Source organism: Pan troglodytes, chromosome 6 (assembly GCF_028858775.2).
Source record: "Pan troglodytes isolate AG18354 chromosome 6, NHGRI_mPanTro3-v2.0_pri, whole genome shotgun sequence".
In the NCBI taxonomy this organism is placed as follows: Eukaryota; Metazoa; Chordata; class Mammalia; order Primates; family Hominidae; genus Pan; species Pan troglodytes.
The window spans coordinates 102,283,010-102,295,250 of NC_072404.2; the positions used below are offsets into that span (position 1 = coordinate 102,283,010).

The 12,241-nt window shown below is 34.6% G+C and overlaps 1 protein-coding gene across 1 annotated transcript in view; it reads left to right on the forward strand.

The window, feature by feature from the left end:
• Positions 1-10,889, forward strand: part of LOC748709 (uncharacterized) — an 83,183-nt gene extending 72,294 nt beyond the window's left edge. The window contains exon 6 of the mRNA XM_063815936.1: positions 10,539-10,889. The gene's annotated coding sequence lies outside the window, so the exon portion shown is untranslated. The remainder of the gene's footprint in view (positions 1-10,538) is intronic.
• Positions 10,890-12,241: the final 1,352 nt, after the last annotated feature.

The window sequence follows — 12,241 nt, forward strand, 5'->3', positions numbered from 1 at the left end:
AGCCTATACATCCTGCAGAACTGCAAGCTAATTAAATCTGTTTTATTTATAAATTACCCAGTCCCAGGTATGTCTTTGTAGCAGTGTGAGAATGGACTAATACAATGGGCATTTGGGTTGCTTCTAGTTTGGTGCTATGGAGAATAATGTGCTAGGAATATTCTCATTCTCATAACTATCATTTTGTGCACATATGTATGCATTTCATTTAAGTTTATACCTGCAGATTGAATTTCTGAATCATACGGTGCACATATGCTCAGCTTTACTGGTAACAAAATTTCCAAAGTAGTTTTTACCAATTTACACCCTCAAAGCATCCTATGAGCTTCTGTTGCTCTATATCCTCATCAATACTTGGTATTGTCAATCTTTTTAATTTTAGCCATTCTGCGGTGTGTGTAGAGATATCCTATGTTGTTTTCAATTTGCATTTTCTGGATAACTAGTAATGTTGAGTACCTATTCATGTTCATTGGTCATTTGGATATCTCTTGTAAAAAGCTGTTCAAGTTTTTTTCCCATTTAGAAAAAAATTGAGCCTGTGTTTTTTATAAATTTATAAGAGATATTTACATAGTCTAGATATGAATTATTTGTGTGATTTAAATATGTCAGATATCTTCTTCCACTTTGCATCTTGCCTTTTCACTCTCTTAATGGTGTCTTTTGATGAGTAGAAGCTTTAAATTTTAATAAGTCCAAATGATCAACAATTTTATTATGTTAGTGCATTTTATTTTAATTAATAGACTTTATTTTTAATGCAATTTTAGTTTTACAGAAAAATTGAGCCAAAGAACAGAGATTCCCATACACTCCCTGCTCTTCCAGTTTCCCTATTAATTTATGTCTTGCATTGATATGATACATTTGTTACAGTTGATGAACTGATATTGATACATTGTTATTAACATAAAATCCATCTCTTCTTATATGTTTATAAATATCCTATTGCTTCTGTTTGTCTGGAAAGCTCTGATTAATACACCTTGGCAACCACTAATCTTTTTACTGTCTCTATAGTTTTGTCTTTTCCAAAATGACATTTGTTGGAGATATACATATGTAGCCTTTCAAACTGGCGTCTTTCACTTGGCAATATGCATTGAAGGTTCCTCTATATCTGTTTGTGGGTCATTTTTTCTTATTGCTTAATAGTATTAATATTACATTGTAGGGATGTACCACAGTTTGCTAATTTCATTTATCTATTGAAAGACATCTTGGTTGCATTCAATTTTAGGCAATTATTAATAAAGTTCCTGCAAACATTCATATCAAATTTTTGTGTGGACATAAGTTTTTAAGTCATTTGGGCAAATACATAGGAGTATGATTGCTGGATCATAAGGCGAGACAAGGTTTAGCATTGTCATAAAATTCCATTTGTCTTCCAAAGTGGCTGTACCATTTTACAATCCTACCAGCAACGAATAAGAGTTCTGGATGGATATGTGTGCATGTGTGTGTGTGTGTGTGTGTGTGTGTGTGTATTCTATATATGTATATATGTATATGTGTGTCTGTGTGTGTATATACGTGTGTGTATGTAAAACTTGACCCCTACTTCACATCAGATATAAAAATCAATTTCAGAAGGATTGAAAGATAAATCAATACAAGTTCTAGAATATAACATAAGAGAAGATTCTGTTTTTAATTTCCTTTAAAGCATTAACTTAAGAGAGTAAAAAAAACAAGTCACAGACTGAGGGGAAATATTTGTAAAACAGGTACCAGATAAAGTCTTGAATCCAAAATATACAAAGACATCTTAAAACTCAACAGTAAGAAAACAAACAACCCAATTACAAAGTGGGCAAAAGACCTGAACGAACACCTCACCAAAGAAGATATACAGACGGCAAATGGCATATCAACAGATGTCCAACATCATATGCCGTTAGAGAATTTCAAATTACAACAAGATAATACCACACATCTATTAGAATCATTAAAATCCAAAACACTGAAATACCAAATGCTGATGAGAATGTGGAACAATCAATCCAGCATAATTTATTTAAAAGACCATCCTTTTTCCACTCCATCATAGTAACAGTGTTGTTGAAAATCAGGTAACTGTATACAAGGACTATTTCTGGACTCAATTCTATCCTCTTGGTCTGTTTATTTTTCCTGGTGCCAATATCACTCTTTTGGTTACTGTAGCTTTAAAATAAACTTTGATAGCTGTAAGCTAATCTTCTTCACAATTCTCTTGGCTATTTTTGATCCTTTGCATTTCCATATAAAGCTTAGAAACAGTTTGCCAATTTCCACACACACAGACAGATACACAAAAAACATCCTGAGAACTTGATTGTAAATGTTTTGAATCTATAGATCAGTGTTATCAAACCTTTTGGTCTTGCGACCCCTTTACAATCTTAAAAAGTATTGAGAACTCTAAAGAGCTTTTCTTTATGTGGGTTATATCTATTAATTGTTACCACAATGAAATGGAAAACTGAGAAAATTTAAACATACTTATTAAATCATTTAAAAATAACAATAAACCCATTACATGTTAAAATACATAAATAAGTGAAAACAGCTATATTTTCTAAAACAAAAAATATTAAGTGAGAAAAAGAACCTTGCTTTATGTTTTTACAATTTTTTTTTTGGATGGAGTTTTTCTCTTGTTGCCCAGGCTGGAGTGCAGTGGCGCAATCTCGGCTCACTGCAACGTCCACCTCCCAGGTTCAAGCAATTCTCCTGCCTCAGCCTCCCAAGTAGCTGGGATTACAGGCATGTGCCACCATGCCCGGCTTGTTTTTACAATTTTTAAAAAATGCCCAGTTTAATGGAAAACAGTGGGATTCTCTTATTGCTTCTGTCTTTAATCCATTGTGATATGTTGTTTTGATTGCAGTACATAAAGAAAATCTGGGCTCAGGTATATGTAATTAAAAAGGGAAATGTTTTAGTAGTCTTTTTCAGAAAATGGTGAATATTCTTCTTTGATACTACGATGAAACACAAAAAGTGGTAGTTTTTAAAATTTTAATTGTAGTGTTTGGTACTTTAAAAATGGGTTTTAATTCCCTGGTGAATTTTTTTTATCTTCTTATTTATGGTTTTTCAAAATATCAGTTACAGTTATTTTAGAGTCAGTGTCTTATAACTCCAATGTCTGTATCACCTATGGTTCTGTTTTTCATTGTCTATTTTTTCTCTTTATTTTTGTTTGTTTGGTCCCAGTTCCTAGTATACTTAGTAATTTTTTACTGATTACAAGAAATTTATTGAAAAAATTAGAGTCTCTGAATGATGTAAGCTTTTCCAGAAAAGATTTAGTTTTTTTCTCCTGGAGGGCAGATAGAGTACATGCAGAACACTTTAATCTGGTTAAGGCTTCTCTATTTCTGCATTATTCTTACTCCTAGGGTATATCCCTTTCACAGCCCTAATTGAAAGCCTGAAGTGTTTACTAGTGCCTCTTTTACTTGGTGGTTCCTGAATTCCAATTTTTGTTTCCTTGGTACCATGAGATTGCCTGAATATCTGCTTAGCTTTTTAGCTTCTTAGCAGCTGCTTTCTATCTAGTTGCTGCCATCTTGCCCCATATGTGCTCATCTTAGAAATCAGGAAATGCTTCATAGGAAAATTTGCATGCAGAATGTTGGGCTTACTTCTCTCTGTAACTCCCTTTTCTTCTGGATCTGGATCCTTATAGTCTGAGCTTTCATTTCTCTTGTATGTGCAGAAAATACGTTAAAAGTAAGAATAAAGTTTATTACAGAAATCAAATATGTCTTAATATTAGGAAATGTATTAATATGGTTCATCAAAATGTTTTAAAAATCAACAATCCTTTTTAATTGTAAATGTTTTTCTTAGAAAACTATAGCTTGATGACTGCTTTATCAACAGGACTTAAAAAAATCTAGTTATTTATCCAAGGGATTGGCAAATATGGCATATGGGTAAGTGGCATGTTTTTGTAAATAAAGTTTTATTGGAACACTGACATGACAATTTATTTATGACATCTGTGGCTACATCTATGCTACAATGGCAGAGCTGAGTAGTTGTAACAGAGGTTGGGTCATGGCCTAAATCCTAAAATATTTACTCTTTGACCCTTTAAGCAGATGTTTGCCAATCCTTTATCTTATCTTAGGCAGTTTCCTCATCTGTAAACTGGGGATAACATAACCTTACTTCACTGGGTAATAAAATAATTTTATATCATTATATATATTTGTGTATACAGTTGACCCTTGAGCAACACAAGCTTGAACTGCACAGGTTTCACTTACTATGCAGATTTTTCTCCATATATATTTTGGAAAATGCTTTGGAGATTTGCAACAATTTGAAAAAACAGATGAACTGTGTGAATTAAGAAAAAGTTAGATATGTTATGAATGCACATAATATGTGTAGACAATAATCTGTTTTACCATTTACTGTCATAAAATATGCACGACTCTATCATAAAAAGTTAAATATTATCAAAATTTACATACACACTTATAGACCAAATATGGCACCATTTGTGGTGGAGAGAAATGTAAACAAATGTAAAGATGCAATTTTAAACAATAATCACATAAAACTAATTGTAGTACATATTATAGTACCATAATAATTTTATAGCCACCTCCTGTTGCTATTGTAGTGAGCTCAAGTGTTGTATCTGCTTAAAATGCTATGTGATGCTAATCATCTCCGTGTGAGCAGTTTGTCTCTCCAGTAAGTTGTGTATAGCAGTAAAAAGTGGTCTCTTGTGATTCTTGCATATTTTTCGTTATGCTTAGTGCCATACTGTAAATCTTGAATAACATTATGGGACCCATACAAAGTGCCACTGGTGATGCTGGAAGTGCTCCCGAGAAGCATAGAATAGTCATGATATTACAAGAAAAAGTTGACTTTCAGACAGATGATTCATCCTGTAAACAGACCATGTAAATTTATGGTATTGATAAATACAATATAGTACTGTAAATGTGTTTTCTCTTCCTTATTATTTTCTTAATAACATTTTCCTTTTTTCTAGCTTATTTTATTGTAAGAATACAATATATAATATACATAACATACAAAATATGTGTTCATCTACTGTTAGCCTGCTACAGTAGGCTATTAATAGTTAAGTTTTTGGAGAATCAAAACATATATGTGTGAGGGGTTGGCACCCCGACCTCTGCATTGTTCAAGGGTCAACTGTATATCTAGATGGGTGTGTATACAACTGTATATCTATATATCTTTATGTGTGTGTATACATACACATAATATTTTTACTCTTAATATTAACATTGAGAGAGTCAAAAAGGGGGCAAGTGATGGTTCTTACATTTCATTCTGTTCTATTCAAAAGTTTTACAGGTAGCCTGGGTTGATGAAAGGTATGATTATAGTTAGGAGAAATTAGAAAGTAACCTAATAATCTCATAAACACAAGGACCACAACTGGGCTCCTTTGACAGTAGAAACATACCACAATACACAGAAAGATAGTTTTCCTTAGCTTTGATCAAGAAAAAAGAAATCTCTAGACCAACAGATTTAGAGGAAATGTTGATCAATTACTTGGCTCAGTCTGTTGCTTTAGATGAGGGTGTGTTTATAAATTACCTAGGCCATAGCTTAACTTTCAAAGATCTTCTGAGACTTTTTTTCGGTCTTATTCCAACATTTTTTTCCTTTTTTGACATCATTAAATTCTTCCTAGTGTCTCATCAAAATATCTCTAGAATTGCATTTATCTTATTTTGTTCTTCTTTTTCACTCTTTTGAGTACATGGAGAACAAATGATCAGTGACTCTAAAATCCTTCAGTTACTTCATGAAAATCATCAAGCCTCACTTGAGTCAGCTGTAGAATGAGCACTCCTTTCTTCACAAGACCTGCTCTGTTCTTTTAGCTTTTTAATCAATGACAGTGAGGAGGTAATCCATGGAGAGCATTAAATGAAAATCCAACTGTTGCAGCAAATATTTAAATTGATTAGAAGGAGCATAGGACATGAAGGGAACTAATATATATTGGGTGTCTATATCAGAAGCTATACTAGCCCTTTAACCACATTAAGGCAGTAATTCAAATAATACTGCTATCAACTCTATAAACTAGGTGATATCACTGATATTTTATAGTTGAAGCTAGGAGACGTTAACTAAGATATCTACAATGAGTTGCAAAAATTTCTGAGGAATGTATAAGTAGGTAATTTGTAAGTAGTTGTAAGTAGTTAATGACACTTGCAAGTTGTAGTTAACTCTTTTGTAATCAGTCTGATGGTACAACCATTTCTATTATTTCTCCAAGAATATAACACAGGCAGAGTAGCTGAGAGCTTAAGAGTTTAGGCTTTGATCTGGGTTCAAATCTGTGCCCTACCACTTTCTATCTATATAATGGGAAATGGATTTAATATTCCCAAGCTACAGTTTTCTCATAAAATAATAATAAGAATAACTTATAGGGTTGTTGTGAGGATTATATGAGATAACACATATAAAATCGTAGCATATTTCCATGTAAGGGCACAATACATAGTGGTTTTTATTAATATTATTGCAGGTGAGTGGTAGAGCCAAGATTTTTTGGACTCATTTGTCTTAGTATCTTACAGGGCTTAGAGTAGTATATAGTCTTCAGAAGAGAGAGTTGTCACACAGCACAGAGAAAGTGTTAACAAAGAATATTTAGGAATAGTTAAGCAAGTAAGGGTCTTCTTAGGCCTAGAGAATGGCAATATTGACAACATATGTACCTAAAAGTATGGAAGGAAAATATCAGAGTTTGATATTTTTGGTGGTTTGCTTCAAAAATACCAATAAATAAATTGCAATGCAGTGAGAGATTATTTTTTAATCTGATGACAGTGCATGACTTCAATTGGGTCAGAGAAAACTAGATGTTCAGATTGGAGGCTGAGGCTTGGATGAGAGGGGATAAAGTCCTGCTCCAGGGTGGCAAAGGTAACAAAAGAAAGGTATAGATTTCAGAGACATCATGAAAGAAGATGCAGGCTCAACAAAGTATCCTGAGTATCTACCATGGGATAGGTGTCATGCTAGGAGCCTGTGTGGTTTTCTCATTGATTTGAAGGTGACAAACTGAGGCTCTGAGAGACTAAGTGATTTGCTTAGCATCACAGAACTAATAACAGATTTAACGTGGGGTTCTAATTCCAAGGCCAGCTTTGATTTTTAAATATACCTCAACTACCTCTCTTGGAGTCAATGACAAATTGGACGTGGAAGAAAGATGAGGGGGGAGGCAAGATAATTGAGAGCATAATAATACCATGAGAAGTCAAGAAGTGAACATGCACTAGCATGCATATATATACATGCACACACACACACATACACACACAAACACACACACACATACACTGTCCCATCCTCCCTATTATGGTCTGAATGTTGGCATCTCCCTCAAATTCATACGTTGGAACCTAGCACCCAGTATGATAGTATTAAGAAGTGAGAGTCTTTTGGGAATAAAGTTACGAGGGCTCTGTCTTCATGAATGGGATTAGTGCTTCTTATAAAGGAGGTTGAAGGGAGCCGCCTTGCCCATACTGCCATGTGAAGACGAAGCAACAAGGTGTCATCTGTAAAGCAGAGATTCCTCACCAGACACTGAATCTGCTGGTGCCTTGATCTTGGACTTCCCAACCTCTGGGACTGTGAGAAATAAATGTGTATTTTTGTAAGTCTGTAAGTCAGCCTTCAATATGAGCATCCAGTTTTCTCTGACCCTATTGAAATTATGCACTGTCATCACATTAAAAAACAATCTCTCACTGCATTGCAATTTATTTATTGGTATTTTTGAGCACCCAGTGTAAGGTATTTTGTTACAGCAGTCTGAATGGACTAAGACACTCCCAAATATATAACAACACACAGAGATTCTCTAGTTAATATCCGTAATCACACAGAATCCATAAATCTCTTATCCGACAGCAATGTTTTGAAATAAACTTGTGTAGTATGCCTCCCAAAAAGAACCAAATACAAATAGATATAGTAAAGGTATATGGCCAATTTTTATGGAACAGTTAGCAAATCATAGCCCTGTGGTTACATGCATTATGTCATTTAATCACAATAACCCTGTGAGGGTCTTATGAGGTAGGTATTCTCACTGAACCCATTTTACAAAAAAATGGGAGATGTTGCTTCTAGCTAGTGTTCTCTGTTCCTATCACCTAGGTACAGTATACATTTTTTAGTTGTTCACCTCTTTTTCTCTGTTATTTATTTTACCTTTCTTCCTGCAGACTTACCCATTTAGAATATGCCCATCAATTTTCACTACCAGTCCCAAAATAGAGCTTCTCTTTTTAGCTCCCCCCCAGTCCTGAGCATCTTCTCACTCCACTTGGGAAGCTGAAAACCTCACAGGCCATGTTTTGTGGATGCCTGGACACCCCCCAGTGTGGGCAATAAAGCTCTTTATACAGAGGATGGAATTATGGCTCAGTATCTATTTGGGCTGGCTGTTCCTGGAACCAGAGATAGTTTATTTATGACTAACGAAAACTTACTAATCTGTCTTCAAGTGACAAGTGACAGAAACCCAGCCGAAACTTAAACAAAGGAAAAAGTCATTTGGTTGACTGGAACTAAGAAGAATCAAAGAGGAGCTGGAATCAGACACTATCCCAAATCTCTCTCTGTCTTTCTCTCTCTTCCCATATCTCTCTCTCACTTAGAGGATTGTCAACAATAAGAAAAATACAACCTATCTTCCACTGGCTTAAGAAATAAGTCCTTCATTTCCTTCAAGTGTTTGTTCAAATCTCACTTCTTCAGTGAAGCCAAATTCTCACTTTATTCAACATCAAAACCTGTCCCTTTGATCCTAGCATTCTTGATTCTTTTTGCCATGCTCCTCTTATCAATTTTTTTCTGCTTACTATTTCCTAACATACTATAGAATTTTCTTACTTAACGTTTTTAGTTTATTATAATCTCTCTTGGCTAGAATGTGAGTTCCACAAGGGTAGGGATCTTGTGTTTTGTTCACTGAGTTACTTCAGACACCTAGAATAGGGTCTGAGACATGGTAGATGCTCAACAAATATGATTGCATGAATGAAAGGGAATCTATTATCTTACATAAGAAGAAATCTCAAGTTGAGTGGACCTAGGATTGTTGGTTCAATGGCTCAATGACATAATTTAAAACCATACTTTTTCCATCTTTCCTGTCTGCCATCCTCAGCACTTCAGCTAGGCCTCTTAGGCTGGCTCTTTTCATGTCTGCAAGATGGCTGCTGCAGTTCCAAGTATCACATGTTGACAAGTATCACAGGTTGATAAGACATATGCGGCAACAGCAGAAGAACGGTTGCTAGCTGCTTCTTTTCTGACTCTATTTTTTTTCTTTAATCAGTGAAAAGTCATATATTATTTTTTAAAAGCCACACTTGCATATATAACAACTGAAGTTAAGATAACTGGTTATAGTTGCATTAGTTTCTAAGCTAACCCTTACAAACAAGAATACTTATTCTTTTTTTTTTTTTGAGATGGAGTCTCGCTCTGTCACCCAGGCTGGAGTGCAGTGGCGTGATCTCGGCTCACTGCAACCTCTGCCTCCTGGGTTCACGCCATTCTCCCGCCTCAGCCTCCTGAGTAGCTGGGACTACAGGCGCCTGCCACCATGCCCGGCTAATTTTTTTGAAGAATACTTATTCTTAATATAAGTTACTCAAGTGCAACCGTGTGTTAGTTTTGGAAGAAATAAGTCAATGTAAATGTATGAAATGTTAGGAAGGCATTTCTAGGTATAGTAAGTGTAATAATTCAACATTGCTTTTGAAAAGTATAATAGCTAGAAAAATTACTTTTAAAAATCTATAGTAGTTTCTTATTTTGATAAATTTCTTAGAAATAAAACGTGAGGAGATCTGCCATGAAGATGACTAATGGGAAGGTGTTCTTGATTATATTAAAGTAAGGCAAAGTATCTTTAAAAACTGTGAAAATGTATTTTAAAATACAAATTTTCTATATGGTATAATATAGCCAAAATATATGAGAGACAATTTATTTGTTTTTTGACTTAATTGATGGAATGCATATTTTATTTAACCTATGTTATAGGTCAAATGGATTAAAAAATTAACTTTTGCTAAGAAGATGAGACAGTGGTAAGGGGTCTGTTGAACTCATTTAATATTGCTGTTTGAAAAAATAAAGAGTATATGGTGTAAAAATATTAATTTAAAAATGGACTATATTGGTTATAATCTTGTTCAACATTATCTGTAAGCCTCGTGCTTATAAAATCTGAAGCAAGAATAACTACAGATCACCCTGTTAATCCTTTGGGCATTCCTAGTTGAATTAAGTTTGTCCTTGTTAAAGAAATTATCTTTGTTTTTTTCCCCCCTCAGGCATGCATGTAAAACAGTTCCTGTCTCAATGTATGCCTTAGGCAAAAAGTTCAGTGCTCAATTACCTGCTGTCTGAAGTCTCATATTTTGCAGCAAGCAAGTGAAATAGCATTTTAATCAGAAGTCTTGACCTCTGCTCTTCTTTTCCCTTCACAGCACTGCAAGCTATTTGGCATATGAAGGTCTTGACCTGAGAAAACCATCTTGGATAACTGCAGCAAGGAAAAGGAAAAATGCAACACCTAGGAGATTTCAGTAAACAGTAGAATCATGCCAACCTAATCTGTGTTAAAATGCTTGGAATGTGGGAGCCGCTGATGATGCCTCTTGTCTGTGTGTCTGACTGAATCCTTTCTTTTCTCAGAGCAGCAAAGCAAAGCCTGGGAACCAGGCCAAATGCCTGCCACTTACCTTAAATTGATCAGCCACTTTGAGATTAAAACCCCTGAAAGCTGCCACACCGTGAAAACAAGGCCTCCTTCACATTAAAGGCAAATTGCGACTTTGGGTTTGCTGTGATCTTTTTTCCATTTTATCCAGTTTTTCACAGTGCACTTTTTTCCCCCCTTTCCATTTATGCTCCAATATAGAAGCCAATAGTTACAGCATCTTGGCCAAGCATTCATTAAGGTTTATAAGAACAAAATTTATGGTTATTTAGGAGTTGGCACAAAGGCAGACTGTTGCTGGAAAAAGAAAAAGAAATACAGGTGGGAAACAGAAGCCTCCACAAAGGCCCACACTATACAGTAGTGTACTAGACTCTAGTAGTGGGCTGGGAGGAAAATGAAATAGTATTTGAAACCAGCTACTCTTCTATTCTGAATCATTCTCATTTATGGCTCTGCAGATTATTGAAACAAGTATACTGGTTATTCCAGGAGATTTTTCTGTCTTGGGTAAATGCTACCATTTACAGGAGCTGACAGTAGAGATAAATAGATGTGTGCCAATCTGAGTGATCTGGCAGTTTGGCTAAAGGATAAAGTGCATTTAAAAAAGAAATATATATATATATAATTTCTATATTTATATATAGAAATATATATCTATATATTGCTATATAGATAGAATCATATATATGATATATATGACTCACATATATGATTTATATATATATGATATATATATGAGATCAGGATGAGGGCTTTCCCGTAAAGAGAAGAGTCACATTATCCTCCTTAGCGGACCTTACATAATGCTGAGCCTGTGTTCCCAAAAATCTAGGGTGTGGGTAAAACACACCCTTAATCTTAGAATTCGGGTAGTAATGTGGAATTCTGATGCAGGCTGGAAGGCTTTATTCTCCTTCAGGAAATACTGTTAATGATTCTTCTTCCTTTAAAAAAATACCCTGGCTTTCTTCACTAGGGGAATAAGAAAGCTCTTTGCCCTATCTTTTGCAATATTTATTAAGTAAGCCCTTTAAAAATATAGTTTAGTTTCTACTCATTGTTGTCTAAGAACTACCTAGAGTACTATCATTTATTGAAAAAATATACAGCTTCAGTGTTTCATGATGTAAACTGTTCCTAAAATATCACTTATTTTAGCTGCGCTGGTAACTCACTATGTGACTTGGGGCAGGTTAATTTACATGTTCAGCCATCTCCCATTCTCAAATAGGAATACTAATAACGATTATAATAATAAAACATACTATTCCACTGTGATGAGGTAGACTGTGATGAAGTATTTGCTTCTACTTCCATAACTTTGCATATGCTAGAATATTTTACCCTTTCCTCCCCATGAAATTAAGTTCATCATTTTTACTGATACTGTTTTGAAAACCTTCCACCTGATTCTTTTTATTCCTGTTTATCAGCATCACTTCAACATGGATACACATACTGATA